Source organism: Ambystoma mexicanum, chromosome 5p (genome assembly GCF_040938575.1).
Source record: "Ambystoma mexicanum isolate Mex_15411 chromosome 5p, UKY_AmexF1_1, whole genome shotgun sequence".
NCBI classification, from domain to species: Eukaryota; Metazoa; Chordata; class Amphibia; order Caudata; family Ambystomatidae; genus Ambystoma; species Ambystoma mexicanum.
In genome coordinates, this window is record NC_090930.1 from 973,084,952 (window position 1) to 973,101,107 (window position 16,156).

Consider the following 16,156-nt stretch of genomic DNA (forward strand, 5'->3'; position numbering starts at 1 on the left):
ACCTGAACATTGATGGAGTGCCAGTATTTCCGGTTGCGTTAGATGTGCTCTGTTGCTCGAGGTGGACGTAAAGCAACATGGGTGCAATCAATGGCACCTAGCACTTTTGGGATGTGCGCCACCCCATAAAAATCCTGGACCACTGCTTGCCATTCCAAAGGTGTTCTGGGCATATGGATATACCAGCACACAGAAGGACGTGCTGTTATTATTGCCAACAGCTGTTGTAGGCAGCGTGACTGTGTGGCTTGTGAAATAACTCCAACAATGGCAGTGGTCTGCTGGAATGAGCTAGTGGCCAATAAAAGCAGTATAGTGTGCCCCTTTTGCAAGGAGCCCAGTGCTTGGGAGCACAGGGTGGGTGATGTGAGGTCATCTTCCCACTCTGTGACCAGGTCTAGGATGATATGGGGGGGAGCCTATACCTGCCATAGACCTGGTTATCAGGCATCCCAAAATGGCAGGTCCTTGGGTGGAAGTTCTGGGCCCTGACCATCCTCCTCCTCCTGCGGTGTCCCAGGATGACTGCTGCAACAAATGGTGAATTCATCATGGCTGTATACGTGTGTTTGTTGATCGTGCATGCTTTTTATGCATTTGTTTGTGTGCGCGTTGATGTTTACGCCTGCTATCGCGTGACGTAGGTGTTTCAGGATTTGCATGTATTTCTTTGCACGTGGGCGAGCCTTGTTCAATTCCATGAATATGTTTTTTTTTGCACGTGTATGGGCGGTACGATTGTTTGACTGTGGAACGTCCCTCATAACGCCCACATTTTCACATATTCTTCCTCCTTCCACATGTTTCGCCCCCTTTTTAGGTGCCTGTGCAGGCCCAGCCAGCCCTTCACTGGGAGACTCGCGCACAGCCTTCGTGGTGTCGCAGTGACGTGTTGGACCTGCAGGGATTGCTTCAAAGTCCCAGGTAAGCCCCGTGCATTGTGTTCCATGAATCAACGAATGGTGACTTGCGTGCGATTCCGTGTACAAGTCCCTGATTTTCCGCACAAATATTTCCATGAATCGGGGCCTATGTATCCGCTTTACACAATCCACTCCACTGGCAGATTCAGAAGCAAGGATTTATGTTGGATTATGCTGTGTTCCGTAATTGCCAGCTGCCGGCCTCATGTCATCAGCGAACTTTTAATTCTCTACTTTTTATCCAACAAAACTCTGAATGATGGGGTGTTTAGGCTTAAATTTATAATGCAATAAAGTTAAATTACAAGTCATCCCATTAGGCAAAGTGCTGATGACATAACAAAAGAAGCCATGAGTGGCTAAATGTGACTCCAGTGATAGGGCCAGTGGGTACACATACAGAGTACTAAATTCGCCTCATGGGTGCAGTAAGTATTGACGCTATGGGAGGAGATGATTGCACTGCATCTAGCCCTTTGTGATTGCACTGCTTCTAGCCCATTGTGATTGCATCGCGTTTAGCCAATTGTGATTGCACTGAATCTAGCCCATTGTGATTACACCGCTTTCAGCCCATTGTGATTGCACCGCTTTTAGCCCACTGTGGTTGCACCGCTGTTACTTATCTATCCTGTGCTGAAGTTTGCAGTTTATTTGAGTCAGCCGCTTGATCATTGACAGCCTTGGCATTCTATCTTATACCTATCTAGAGCCTGCATTTTCTTTATTGCTAGACCATGACAGGCCCAAGTCTCATCTACCATACCTTCGCTGCACTACTACTCCTGATCTTTAGTCTCATAAAAAACTCTAAGGGACACACAATAGAGATCTCCAGTGCAGCCCCATATAACAACCGAATCATGGCCACCAATACCTACATGGTTATGTGCACGGACACTGGACATTATACCTCAGCCCCTTCCACCACAGCTATGAGAAACCTCAAATTGCGTGCCAGACTTCCTAAACTGTACGAACCCCTAACTAGGTCCCTTCCACCTACAAACAAGAAAACAAACCTTCTTGATGGTGGATTTCCTAACTCCACCAATAGATCCCCCCACCATCTGCACTATGCAATCAGGCCACGCCATCAGATATAGCCCCGATGACACATCTGACCCCGAAGACCCACATTACATATTCGACTAAAGCCCCAGAGGATCACCACATTAAAGGAGCTTTACTCAATGTGAGATCCCTCATAGCACATGCCATTGATATATCTGACCTAATCACTGAAAATGACCTGGATTTCCTGGCCATCACTGACTCCTGGCTGCATAAAGCCGCCGGACCAGCGCTCACGACTGCCATCCCAGAAGGCTATACCATCTCTAGACGAGATAGGGAGGATGCCCATGGCGGAGGAATTGCCATTATATCTAAAGAAAACCTCTCTATCAGAAGAATCCCTAATCAAACTATTATTTTCTGTGAAATCCTCTCTGCCAAAGTACCATTAAAGAACTCCCAATCACTTACCATGCACGTAATCTGTAGACCTCCTGGTCCCTTAGGCTCATTTGAGGAGGATTTGAATAATATTCTCGCAAATAACCTCAAGCCTACCTCCCAACTTCTGTTGCTAGGCGACTTTAATTTAGGTCTCAATGACCCAGCAGATAAACATGCCCAGGAAATTGCCAACGCCCTGGAAACCCTGGGACTATCTCAAAAAGTAAACAAGCCCACTCACATGAAGGGTAGAACCTTAGACTGGGTAGCCAATTACAATTGCACAGTGGCGATTACCTCCATCGCCCCCTAATCTTGGACAGATCGCTCCCTTGTATCTATCACACTATCACCCACTAGACCTCAACCACTGGGCTCACAAACAGTGCCACCTTGTCTGACCAGAAACAAAATAACTATCACTGTAGACAACTTGCTACCCAATATTCTTCCAACTTTAAACGCCTTGCCAGACAACCTTGACCCAAGTACCCTAGTACAGGAATACAATAATATCATGTGGACCACCTTAGACAAAATTGCCCCACTTAAATAGAGACTGAGCAAAAATAAAGCACACCTCAACAAGTGGTTTACGCCTAAACTAAAGGACTTACGCACACTGAAAAGAAAGTGTGAAAACACCTGGAGACTCTGCCCATCTAGCGAGAACAAATACAAGCTATCCTCAATCTATACACAATACAAAAATGAAATATATCTGGCAAAAAGAAATTTTTACAATGAACGAATGGCCAACGCCAACTCGAGTATGAAAGAACTATTTGCCATATTAAAAGAATTGGAGTCACCCATTCCAACACCTGATGTATGCACTAAAAATAAAAACTGGTGTTCTGAGATTCAACAAGCCCTTACTAACAAAATAAGAACCTTACAAAATAAAATAAAAGCCAAAAAGGATGATCTAAAACTAGCACAGCCGACTAACTCCTTGCCACCTAATGGCACAACACCGGCACAAAATAACAGCTTCCGTTTCACTGAAATATCTGTTCTAGAGGTAGAAAAAATCATTCTATCACTTAAACCCTCGAACTGCAAGGGTGATGTCTGCCCAGCACACATTATAAAAGATGCGGCCAGAGACCTCTACCCATTAATTTCTAAACTTATTAATAGCTCATTCTCTACTGGAATTGTCCCAGCCAACCTCAAACAATCCTGGGTACTCCCACTTCTGAAAAAGCAAACACTAGACCCTCTCATCGCTACTAACTATCGCCCTATCACAACGGCACTATTTCTCCTAAAAATCCTGGACAAAGCTGCCTACGTGCAGATACAAAAATACCTTGAGCTCCATAATCTCCTAGGGGTTAGACAATCAGGCTTCTGACTGTTACACTGGATGCAAACGGCGCTGATAGACCCAAAAACCCAAATCAATGAGCTGAGAGTCAGTGGGAAAACTGCCCTTATCCTATTACTAGACCTCTCAGCGGCATTCGACCTGGTGGACCACAAGGTCCTCTGCAGGCATCTGGACTCAGCAGCCCACTTCTCCGCCGAAGCAGTTGGGTGGATAGAATCATTCCTGAGCGACAGAACAATAAGAGTGTTCTCCCCATCAGCAGAGGCTGACCCGTCCCCGATCACCTGTGGGGTGCTTCAGGGCTCCTGCGTGTCACCTACCCTCTACAACATATTCACCAAGCCTCTGTTCGACGATCTGGACCTTCTGGGTATCACCTACACTAACTATGCTAATGATACACAGATTCTCCTCCAGCTTTCTGGGGATCATGACAAGGACGTGGCACTGGTGAATCGAATCTATCTCATCATTCAGGCATGGATGGCCACTCACGGCCTCTGCCTGAATTATGATAAGACAGAGTTGATCATTATGGGTACCCCTTCCAATATCATCAAACTAGGTCGTGCATACACCTCATTCATCATTGATGGCAATAATATCAAAGTCTCTAACGAAGTAAAAACCTTGGGATTCTATCTGGATGCAACTATGTCCTTCAATAGACAAGTGAAATCCCTGGCCTCAACTACAGCATACACATGCAAGTTGATCAGAGCGAGCAAGCCTTTCTTGTCCAATGACAACTGCATTATTCTGGCTAGAGCATTAATCTTATCAAGACTCGATTATTGTAATGCGCTCTACTGTGGTACCAACAAAACCAACATCCATAAACTCCAAATCTTACAAAATAATGCTCTCAGAGCAGCATTAGGCATCAACAAAAGAGTACATATGACCTCCATTAGACACCAACACAAATGGCTCTCCACACAAGACAAGATACAACTACAAATTGCCTCCTTAACTCACAAAGTTTTACATAATGCTGCCCCTATCTACCTAATTGACAAACTGTCGAGAAGATCCTCCACCAGGCCCACTAGAACCATCAATGCCAATTGTCTTGTGGTACCCAGATTCAAATCCACTAAGATTCGTGGCATTCTCAACCAAAAGGCATTACTGCCTATGTAACTACTGCATAACCGTCTGTATCTGATCACTCTACTTGTTTGCCTTTGTAAATATGATATTCTACTTTTTCTCTAACTAAAACTATGATTGTAACCATTGTATCTACTTTGCAAATGCACCTACCTTTATGTCTTCTATATTTACTATCATGTCACTGTGATTCTCACTATGTAACTTGTAAGCTTTGCACATTCTTTTTGCTGCGCCGCCCTGTTACCTCTGGGTATGGTGCGCATTAGAAATTCAATAAACAAATAAACAAACAAAACAAACAAACAAACTAACAAAGGCAAAACCCTGTTATTAGAGGGTTGCCGGGTTGGGCGGGCAGGGGGCGGCCAGGGGAGAAGGAGCAGGCAGATGCCTGGTTTAAGTTGGCTCCTAGCGGGGACTGGCAAGGCAGTTTTCCGTGGGCTTTGGCGGCAGGAGCGGGCGTTATGCTGCCAGTCATGGGGGCTTAAGTAGAGCCCCTGGAGGATGAAGAGAGCATAGTCTGTGCCTCGTCCTGCTTGACTGTCGCTGCCATTCCTGCACAACCACCTAGGAGCACTCCAAACCACCCCAGAGTCTGTTCCCATCCCACCCACTCTGCTTTTGAGGGGGCAAAAGGGGGGGTTTCAGCGAGTGGGGGAAGACCATGGGGACACTAAGATCCCTTTCCGGGGGAATCCGGAGCCGGAATGGGGAACGGCGACCGGTGGCTCCCGGCGAGGGAGGAGAGCAGCGGGCCCGAGGGGGCAACTGGGCCCAGTAAGAAAAGGGGTCTGCCTCTCAAACGGAATACATTTTGGAATAAAATACAATATGTTTCGCCAAATTAGAGTTTCTAGTGTTTTCCGGCATGGCGTCAGGGCATCAGGTAAGAACTCTAAACCATGAGATAATCTAGGTATCACCTTTAAGCGGTAAAATTGAAAACAGGGAGCCAATGTAAATTTCCCATATTTCCTTTCAATTGCCCTAATTTGGTTTACTGATTCCTTAGCTTTCATTAAAAGAATATTTTTGATAAATACATGCGATTGAGAATTGGTAAATACATATCCTAGGTAATGTAGTACAGCTTCATTTTTGATTTTATGGCCCCCACACCCCCATGAAAGAGTTGAGGGTCTAATAGTTTTCTGACCAACACAATATATAACTGTTTTACTAGGATTTATGGTCAGTTTTCTTTCCACAATAAATTTCTCAAATGATACAATCAGTCTTTGGAGAGCAATCTTCGTGCAAATGAATAGCAAGAAATCGTCTGCATAGGCAACCCATTTTACAAACAATCCTCCAATTTTAGGGGAAAGTAAACCACTCTTATTTAATACAATGCCAGCTTGGTAAACATATAGGTTAAAAAGGGTAGCCGCAAGTCTACACCCTTGCTTCAAACCATTGTACGTTGTTATTACATTTGATAAGAGACCCTTATTGTTCAACCTCAATCTCATCACTGTGTCCGAGGACAGATATATTATTATGTCAACCAGACCTCTATCAATTCCCAAATAACACATGGTTTTCCATAAGGTGGGCCTATCAACCAGATCAAACGCCATCATTAAATCCATTGAGGCTACATATAAAGGCTCTGCCAGTTGTGTTTTAGCTAAACTCTGTAATTGGGACATCAATAGCCCCCTCATTGCTCTCCGAAAACCAATCTGTCTGCAGTCTAAAATGGAGTACTCATCAATCCATAAGGACAAATTCTCCAAGACAATTGCCGCAAATGTTTTAGACTCCACATTCATCAGTGTAATGGAGCAATATTTCTTTGGACACTGTCGGTTGCCCTTCTTAAATATTAGCAGCACATATGACATTTTCCACTACTCTGGTGTCCTCCTAATTTTACAGATATCCGTAAACAATATGTGAAGGAGAATGGCCCACATATTAGCGTTATTTTTAAAATTTGCAAATGATAGGTGATTTGGACCTCGGGTGATAGTCGATTTAGATTTTCGAATGTAACGTAAGATATTAGATACAGAGGTATCTAGAGACCATAATAAATAGTTGTCTTGAGTTCTTTTAAACTCAGCCAACGACTTCTTATATAAACTCTCAAAGTAATCTGTCCATACTATTGGATCAATCGGATTCGTCATCAGTTGAATCTGACTTGTTTCCATACTACTTATGATGGACCAATATTCACGAGAGGTAGACCTTTTCATCGCCCAAATCATTTGTTCACCATCTTTTTGGGCAATTACTGCTCTATAGGCTACAACCCAGTTTTTATAGGATTGTTTGCATTGTTTAACCTTATTGATTATTTCAGGTGTAATATCTTGCCCATACATCAACCGACGAACATATTTTCTAAGTTTGGTCTTCCTATTTCTTATATCTACATCAAATACGTGCTTGTGAATTTTCCTCGCACCCAATTGGGAACAATTTAGTAATCTACATTGTTGCAAGGTTGAGTCTAAATAAGCATTAAAAGATTTTACTGAGTAACCCTCTGACTTAGTTTCAAAAGGGCATGAATTAAAATCATGTAACATCGTAGAATTAAGATACGCAAGTTTATGAGAAGTCCATTTGACACGTGTACCAGAACTATTCACTTCTACATTCTCCGTAAACCAAACCACATATTTTACAAACTTTTCCCATGGTAAACAAATAGACAACAATGCATGATCACTTTCAGGAAGACACTCTACTTTCAGATTGCTCATGCCACCCTCCAGATGTTCACTCCCAAAAATGTGAACTATTATAGAGCTTATTCCTCTTGCATGCCAGCTAGGTATTATGCTAAACATTGGATGCAACCCCCAACTCGCACCAAATTCCAGCCATATACTCCCTCTATATCTTTTGTTCATTACTGCCTGTAATGAAGACCGATAGGTAGCCAAGAGCCACTACATAGCGTCAGATGAAAGTGCCCAGCCAGCAAGATAGCCCCAGTTGGATTAATATCCAGCCATGTATTTATCCGTAGGTTTAACCTATCAAACAAGTTTGATAGTGGTGCATCAGATAATTCAGCAGCGTTCCAATGTATATTAAATATCAGAATAGGTATAGTGGTGTCTTTACTGTTAATTTTAAAGCTGTCAGCAATAGTGCAATACATGATCATAGATTTATTCTGCAACACAATAGAGGTATCATTTTGATATGCTAAGACCAAACCGCCTCTTGGTCTTCCCTTTGCCCCCTTTCCAGCTGGTAAACAAATACAACTAAAACCATCCATCATCAAGCTGCCTATGGCCCAGGTTTCTTGCAACAGAATAAAATCGAACTGGTCAAAAGCTTTACATAGTTTACTGTTTGATACAATTTGCATACAACCCCTTGAATTCCAGCATGCAAGCCAGTATTAACAATCAGCGCTAAAGAGGTTTATTTACTAATTTTAGCTGCTCATTTGACTCTCTCAAAGAGAGAGCCAACCATCGCCATTCCTGCATGTCTTTTAATTGTGTTCTTGCGTCAGCTACAATTGAAGATCCCTCATCCTGTTTGGGGATTAATACTTCTTGCCTAATTGTATTTACCATATTCCCATTGCTTTCATGTTTCTTGCTTGTATTATATGGATATGAACTTATGTCAAACCCCCTCTTTTGTTAAGATCCAGCCTCCTTCATAATTAGAGCCTTAACCAAGGGGGAAAAGATTACCAGCCTAACATAATCATACCTATAATTATGAATAAAATCCACCAATTGTATATCCGCCGAGGTAATCGGGCTAAGTTCTTTAATGTCGCCAAACATATTTAAGATATATGGCCTATTGAGTGCCCTGGGGCCCCCTTCCTCAAACACATAATATAGTATTCGGCTTTCCTCATTAGGAAAGACAGGTGCCCTCAAACACTCAACCAGTCCTTCCCTATTACTTGGAAGCATCACTGAACGATGGTTAAATACACTTCCTTCTTTAGTGTTTGGATCTCTGCACACAGTACCACCACCATGTTGATTATTTGCCCTATGAATATTATTATCCATGACACATGCCTCCGTTCTGGTCAATATAGGGTTTTCATAATTTTTCACAAACCCACCTGTAAGGCCTCATTTCCTGGTATATGAAGTTTTGTCTCTTGACATTTTTTATTCAGGATGTTTTCAATCAGAATGCCTGAATTACTGAAGCCTCTGATAACCCATTTGCTATTTCACCAAGGGCCAACGGTACCTTCTTTCCTTCATTTGGAGCTGTTAACCTATTGCTGAGATCATTTACAATTGTGACCGGAGAGCAGGATTGCACAGAATGAACTCCTTTATCACCAATATTCATTATATTACTTGTCTCAGCAAGAGGTTTAAAATCATCCAAACAAATTACTGTTCTATCATTTAGGTTGGTGGATGGTATAGTAACTTCAGGACCAACAGATGTCGGGGTATTGCAGTGAGACGGTGCATTTGGGTTCTTGAATATATCAAAGATATCAAGAACCCCACTTTCCATCAGTTTGAGGTTCCTATCAATTCTTGCAGTAGTTTCTTTATGTTTTAATGTGTCAGAAAGACTTATGGAACCCTCAGAATATTAACCCTGCTTCATGGTGTTCACATCGAGCTTTCCACCTTGTAGCGGTTTAGCCACATGAGAGTCTAGGTTTTTAATAGGCTTCCCACGTTTTAAAATATCAAGGTTATCATCCTTTTTGATAATCCTCGATGTCTTCATGTAGATCCATGCAACGCAGGAACTTCCGTGAGGACACATTTGAGGCTTTAGCGGCACTCCGGTTTTTTCTTCTTAGTTTTTTTCTTTTCTTTTAGATATTTTTACCTCGTGTGGCACAGATTCCTCGCTTTTATTTGGTTCCCCACCTTTAGGGGGCATAGTATTTCTGGAGGCATTTTCTAGGCTTCCATTCCCTATATTTCAGGTGCTCCGTATCTGTAAGAGGCTGGGAATACCACCCAGAACCACATGGTCAGGACTACTCTTGCCTGTGCTGCTGGGAATCCTCAGTGTCATATCCCCTGTAGTCACCTTTTGGAACAGTATAATGCTCAGTCTCTTCCTCAGACTGACTCAACTGTGCAGTCTCCCCCTCGCAGATAGTTTTGGGAAATGCACCCATTCCCCTAAATGTTAAGGAGGTTTTTCATATGCCCCTCCTGGTCTGAAGCTGTGAATGTTCTTCTCCAGCGAAGCGAGCTAGGTGGTCCCTATGCAATCTAAGTTTTTTTAAGTCCAGTTCCCTCATTTTCTCATCAAGGGAGTTTTCATGCTCTGAAGTACTCACTGGATTATTCTTAACTTCCCAGGACACACTTGTCCGGCCTCCTTCCCTTCTGTGTGATAGAGGTGAGAACTCCTCAATCTCAGATGAGGACTGGCATTCTGGATCAGTTTGGCTAGTCATGGGTAAGTCTAGGTACCTCATGTTTTTTGGGCTTTGTCGGTGGAAAGCATGAGGTCACTCGCATTCGGGCCATAGGAAGTTGTGGTTAATTGGCAAGAGGTTCCTGATGGGGAGGGCATCACCGCTGGATCAGAGGGCCCATTCCCATACCCTGATTGGTCAGGGTGCCTCATTCTCTGTTTGTAATTTTCAATTTCATTTGTCAAACTCACACGCCTACTTCTCTGTGTCCTTATTTCTTGATGGTGTTCAGATAGCTGGCTTTTTAACTCTGACACCAGGGCCTGATTGGCCTCAAGCACTTTACTCTGGGCCATTAATTGATCTTTCAATTCCCGGATTTCATTCAGACTTGACTCATTTATGTTTTTTGCTGCATGCATTTTATTCAAAGCGGTTTTCTTTCAAAAGACCAATCTCTTTCTCTTGCATGTTTCTACACTGCGCTGCCTGTAACAGGTCAGTTTCAGCTTGCCTCACACACTCCATGAATTCTACATTTTCTTGGCTATTTCCAGTCAGTTCCTGACTCTTCTCAGCATCCTTTTTCAACTGATTCACCTCCTGTGCAAGGACACTATTCTCCTGGTTCAAGAGGTATTTTTCCATCACCAGTTGAACTTTCTGTTGTTTTTTTTTTTTTTTATTCGATTTTATTGGTTTTTCGAGGCAACAAAGCATTAATACAAACAATGGCAACTGGGCACCGGCCGGAGCCAACTTCGATTAGAAAACATCTGCTGTATACACCCTACCTCCCCCCTCCCGCACAAGACCCCTAACGATGAGGCACACGATCCACATCTCCATGAGTAAACGTTTCGGGCAGCTCCAACCGGGCATACAAGGAATTCACATAAATGGACTTTACTTGAGGAAGTGCAAAAAGTCTCCTACCACAACCAGTTTTCGGGCCGGGTGGGGTACCTCCGCTAGGCTCCCGTATCGTCCACAACATTGGCGAACGCTTCCATAAATTGCAGTCAATCAGTCTCAACCTGCGTGCAGGAGCCGTGTAATGCTGATGTTAGTCTCTCCATGAAATAAATGTCTTTGGCCACCAACACCCATTCCCTCTTCGAGGGGAGAGATGCTCTCTTCCAAGTCCTGGCCCGTACAGCTCTGGCTGCCAATAGCAAAAAGTGTGTCAGGTCTGGGAGTTTCTCCGAGTGGTCGCCCCTGTAGCGGAGACCAAATATCAATAATAATAGGTCTGATGGGTAAACCCCCTCCCCCGCCTCCTCGAGCCAGCTGAGCACTTCTGACCAATAGACTTGTACTTTCCTGCAGGACCACCACATATGCCAGTAGTCGGCTCTTTCCCCACATCCGTGCCAACACAACGGGACAGTGTCTGGGAACATCCTAGAGAGGGAGATCGGGTCGTACTGCCATCTGTGGAGAATCTTGATGGCATGGGACTTGTACTGGCATGAGATAGAAGTCTTAAATGCCCTGCTACATAGCCTCCCCCAGAGCCCATCCCCGATGGTACTGCCCAAGTCCCTCTCCCATTTCCCTCTAAGGCTCTTAGTCGTTCCCTCGCGGGAGGTCAACAGTGCTCTGTAAAGGAGGGAGATGAGGCCCTTCATTTCCGTGTGGGAGTCTAAGATTTTCTCAACCAGGGTCAGCCCTCTTTGTAAGCATGATTTTAGTCTAGGTTTCATTAGGACGCCCTTAAGGCGCAGGTATAGGAGCGGGGAGAGCCTGCGATTCCCAGAGCCGCTTCGAGTTCCTTGATACTTATGAAAGTGTCTTCCCTTACCAATTGGCCTACTCTACACAGGCCCGCATCAAACCATGTCTGATAGTGTTCGTGGCCCGGAATTTCTTCGAGGACTGGCGTTGACCAGATGTGGCTCAGAGGAGAGGGGCATGTGGTGACTTTCTCGCTAGAGCCTTTCCCTGCTAGTGCCTTCCACATTGTGCCCAGTATTGGGTGGTCCCTAATTCTTTTGGGGAGCTTTTTCAGTGGGACCGATAGCCATTCCCCCACCGTGACCGGGCGTAGGTAGAAATTTTCAATGTATACCCATTGTTTATTTGTGTCCTCTCTAAGGTGGGGAGCCAGGGCCCTAAATTGGGCTGCTCTATGGTAGGCATTAAGGTCCGGGAGGGCAACCCTTCCTCTATCCTTGGGGAGGGTGAGAGTCTCGTACCCAATCCTATGTCTCTGGCCCTCCCATATGAACTTCACTATGCGCCTCTTGGCTTCTCTAAGGTATGATTCAGGAGCCTCCAAGGGGAGCATTTGGAAGACGTACAACACCCTGGGGAGCAAATTCATTTTTATGGCGTTTATTCTTCCCATCCAGGAGATCTGCCCCTTCCCCCAAGCCTACATGTCCCTGAATAGTTTGTCAAAGAGCGGGGGGTAGTTTGCCTGGCCTAGATCCCCGTCGGGACGGACTATGTTGATCCCCAAGTATTTTATCTCCTCTGAACAGATTCGGAGGCCCAGTGGGACGAGTACCGCAAGGTCTCTATCTGCATCAGGTGCGAAGGGAAAGATCATGGACTTGCTGACATTTACCTTGAACCTGGAGAAGTGGCCAAACTGTTGAATCACCTGCAAAGCGGCTGGGACCGATCTTGCCGGATCCCGCAGGTGGAGCAGGATGTCGTCTGCATAGAGGCCTAATTTGAAGGTGCGTTCGCCCACCTCAATTCCTCTCACCATTGAGGCCCCTCTGAGGTACTCCGCAAGAATCTCCATTGTCATGGCGAAGAGGAGAGGGGAAAGGGGGCAACCCTGCCTCGTACCTCTCTGGAGATGAAAGACTTGTGACAGGAGTCCGTTGACTGTAACTCTGGTGGTGGGGGACACATATAGGGCCTTGACGGCTTGTTTAATCCCCACCCCGAAGCCCAGCTTCTTGATTACCCCCTGAAGGAACCCCCAGTCAACCCGATCGAATGCCTTCTCAGCATCAATGGACACCAGGACGGGGTTCTCACCCTTCGGTGCTGCCTCTCTCATCAGGTCCAACATCTTGCGCAGTGTATCTGCACCTTGCCTTCCCCGTATGAAACCCACCTGATCTGAGTGGATTAGCCTCGGCATGTAGCTTTCCAGTCTCGAGGCGATAATCCTGGTAAATAGCTTCGCATCTACATTCAGGAGGAAGATGGGTCTGTAGGAGCGGCAATCGCAGGGTCTTTCCCCTCCTTCGGAATCACCGTGATCAGCACTTTGCCAAAGGAGGGGGGTGCCCTCCCCGTTCTCATAATATTCGAGAAAAGGTCTGCAAGGAACCCCGCCAGGAGGTCCGAAAAAGCCTTATAGAAACCTGCCGAGAACCCGTCCTCCCCCTGGGCACTGCCCAGTTTAAGTCCCGATATGGCTCTAAGGACCTCCTCCTCAGTTATGGGGGCATCTAGGGCCGACACTTCTAAGGGATCGAGGGAGGGGAGGGTGACCCCGTTGAGATAGACCTCTCTCTCTTCCTTCTCAGTCTCCCCTTCTCTCCCGTAGAGCTTCTCATAGAAAGAAGCGAAACTCTTGACTATCCCTTCCGGATCCGATCTTTCCCCCTCTTCAGCGCTAACCACTCTTGCCACCCATCTATCAGCCCTTTGGCCTCGCAATTTTTCTGCCAGCATAGCGTCAGCCTTGTCTTCCTTCTCATAGTATTTCTGACATAGATGTTGGAGCCCCGCTACAATTTTCCCCATCTCCATTTCCCTCAATTCTAGTCTCTTCTCCCTCGCTATGCTCAGATCCCTTTCTTTCTCTGTCTCCACTTTCCCCTCCGAGCTTTCTAGGTGGATTATTTCAGATCTCAACCTATGGGTCAAGAGGGTCCTAGTTCTTTTTTTGGATGCCCCTTCGCTGATCAACCTTCCCCTCCAAGTCGCTTTAGCCGCCTCCCACACCAACTCCCGGCTCACCTCTCCTGTGTCATTTAGCTCAAAGAATTCTTTAATTGCGGCGGACATTTCTTCCTTGAAGACCGCGTCCCTCAGCAGGAAGTCATTGCACTTCCAAAGAGACTCCCTGGGTTTCAGCCCCGCTATGCTGACATCTGACCAGACCATGTCATGGTCTGTCCAGCTGACCGGGCGGATGTCACAGGCCTCTATGCTGCTCATGTGCTGACTCCCCATGAAAAGGTCATCTATCCTGGTTCTGGTGCCATGGACTGCGGAGTAGAAGGTGTATCCCCTACGTCTAGGGTGCAGCTCCCTCCATATGTCTACCAATCCCTGCTCCCACATTAATTCCCGCAACCCACCACAGGGATCAGCTCCTCTGTTGCCTGATGTGGCCGAACTCCCACTATGGTCCAGCTCTCGATCTGCCCACATATTGAAGTCCCCGCCCAGGATCAAGAGCGCTTCCGTTTTAGCCATCACCTCCTCCAGGGCCACTTGAGCAAATTCCCTCTGGCCCACGTTAGGGCAGTATATCACTGCTAGGCTGACTCTGGAGTTATGTAGGTTGCCGGACACTACGAAGGCTCTGCCATCCTCCCTCTCCCACCAGGACACCTCCGTCAGTTTCTGGTTCCTTTGGCGTAGGATGCCCACTCTGCCTTTCTTTACACGACCTGATTCCCAAAAGGTCTGACCAACGTGAGATCCTGGAATGGCCCTCTCCTCCCCCCTCACTGTTCTGGTTTCTTGAACAAACAAGATGTCCAGCTTTCCATTTTTCATTTCCCTCCCGAGAAGGGAGCGCTTCGTCGGCGAGTTGAGCCCCTTGACGTTGAGCGAGCCCACCCTGAGTGACTCGACCCAGCCCCTTTTTTCATTGACTGCCATTGCTTTCCCTTCTTGCGTATCCTGTCTTCCCGGTCATGTCGGGGCTGCCCTGAGCCCGTTTGAAGTGCGGTGGATATTGTGTCCCGAGCCCATGAACATCAATTCCCCTCCCTCCCCCCTTCCTCCTCCCTCCTTTGTCCAAGACGCCTGCCAACGGGCAAGCCACCAGGGTGTGTGCATGTTCCTGCACCGCAGTTCTCTTAATAAGCCCTGTGTCCCAAGCCGGGGTCGCCTACGAGCCAGACTTAATTTTTCCGTTAAACTATCTTTACACTCCTAGTCCCTTTCAGCCTCTGACGTCGGCGTGTTAGGTTTCCTGAATTTTCTCCTGCCCTTTGTTTTCTTCTTCGTGGACCAGGGACCCGCCGGTTCTCTCACCGTATCGCCTGTTTCTTGGGTCTCCATCATATTTCCCCCTCCCAGGGCTTCCCCCTTGAGCACTTGTAGCACTTGTGAGGCTTCTTTGCCACTGATCACTCGATAGTCTACCCCAGCCCGTTCAATGGAAAGGGCGAAGGGGAAGGACCATCTGTATCTTATGTCTTGGATTGTGAGCCACTGGGTGAATGGACGACAGTCTCTTCTGCGGGTGAGCGTGAGGGAGGATAGGTCCTGGAATATCTTAATTGTGTCGCCTTCAAAGATAAAGCTCCCCAGTCTTTTTGCCTTCTCCAAGACCTCCATTTCCTCTCTATAACGGAGGAACCGCACCACAATGGACCTCGGTCCCCCGCCCGCACCCCCTCCACCTCGATGCGCTCTTTCCAGCTGGACTTCCTTGCCGCCCTCCAAAGTAAAAAGCTGATTTATCAGGCCCTGGACCTTCCTCCCCACGTCCGCCGCAGTTTCACCTCTCTCTTGAGTCACACCCATGATGCGCAGGTTGTTTCGGCGTTCTCTGTTTTCAAGATCATCCATCTTCAAAATGATGTCCTCCTATCTCATTTCCAAGTCTGTTAGCCTAGCCTCATATTTCATGTCGAGCAGGTCTGCCTGGAGGTGATTATTTTCCATGCCTTCCATTTTATCCTCCAGGGTCTCCACCCTCCCCTTGAGATCCACTATGGAGGCTTGAATGTCCGTACGAATCACCTTAATCTCTTGGAGAATGTCCTTGAGATCCTCTTTGGTGAGTGCTGCGGGAGGGGGATCGCCACCCGCTGGCATGGT

General features: G+C 46.2%; 1 long non-coding RNA gene across 1 annotated transcript in view; it reads left to right on the forward strand.

Moving 5' to 3' along the window:
* The first annotated feature begins 818 nt into the window (after nt 1-818).
* LOC138481733 (uncharacterized) overlaps nt 819-16,156 on the forward strand; it is a 50,682-nt gene continuing 35,344 nt past the window's right edge. Inside the window, exon 1 of the long non-coding RNA XR_011274365.1 lies at nt 819-924. This is a non-coding gene — a long non-coding RNA (uncharacterized lncRNA). The remainder of the gene's footprint in view (nt 925-16,156) is intronic.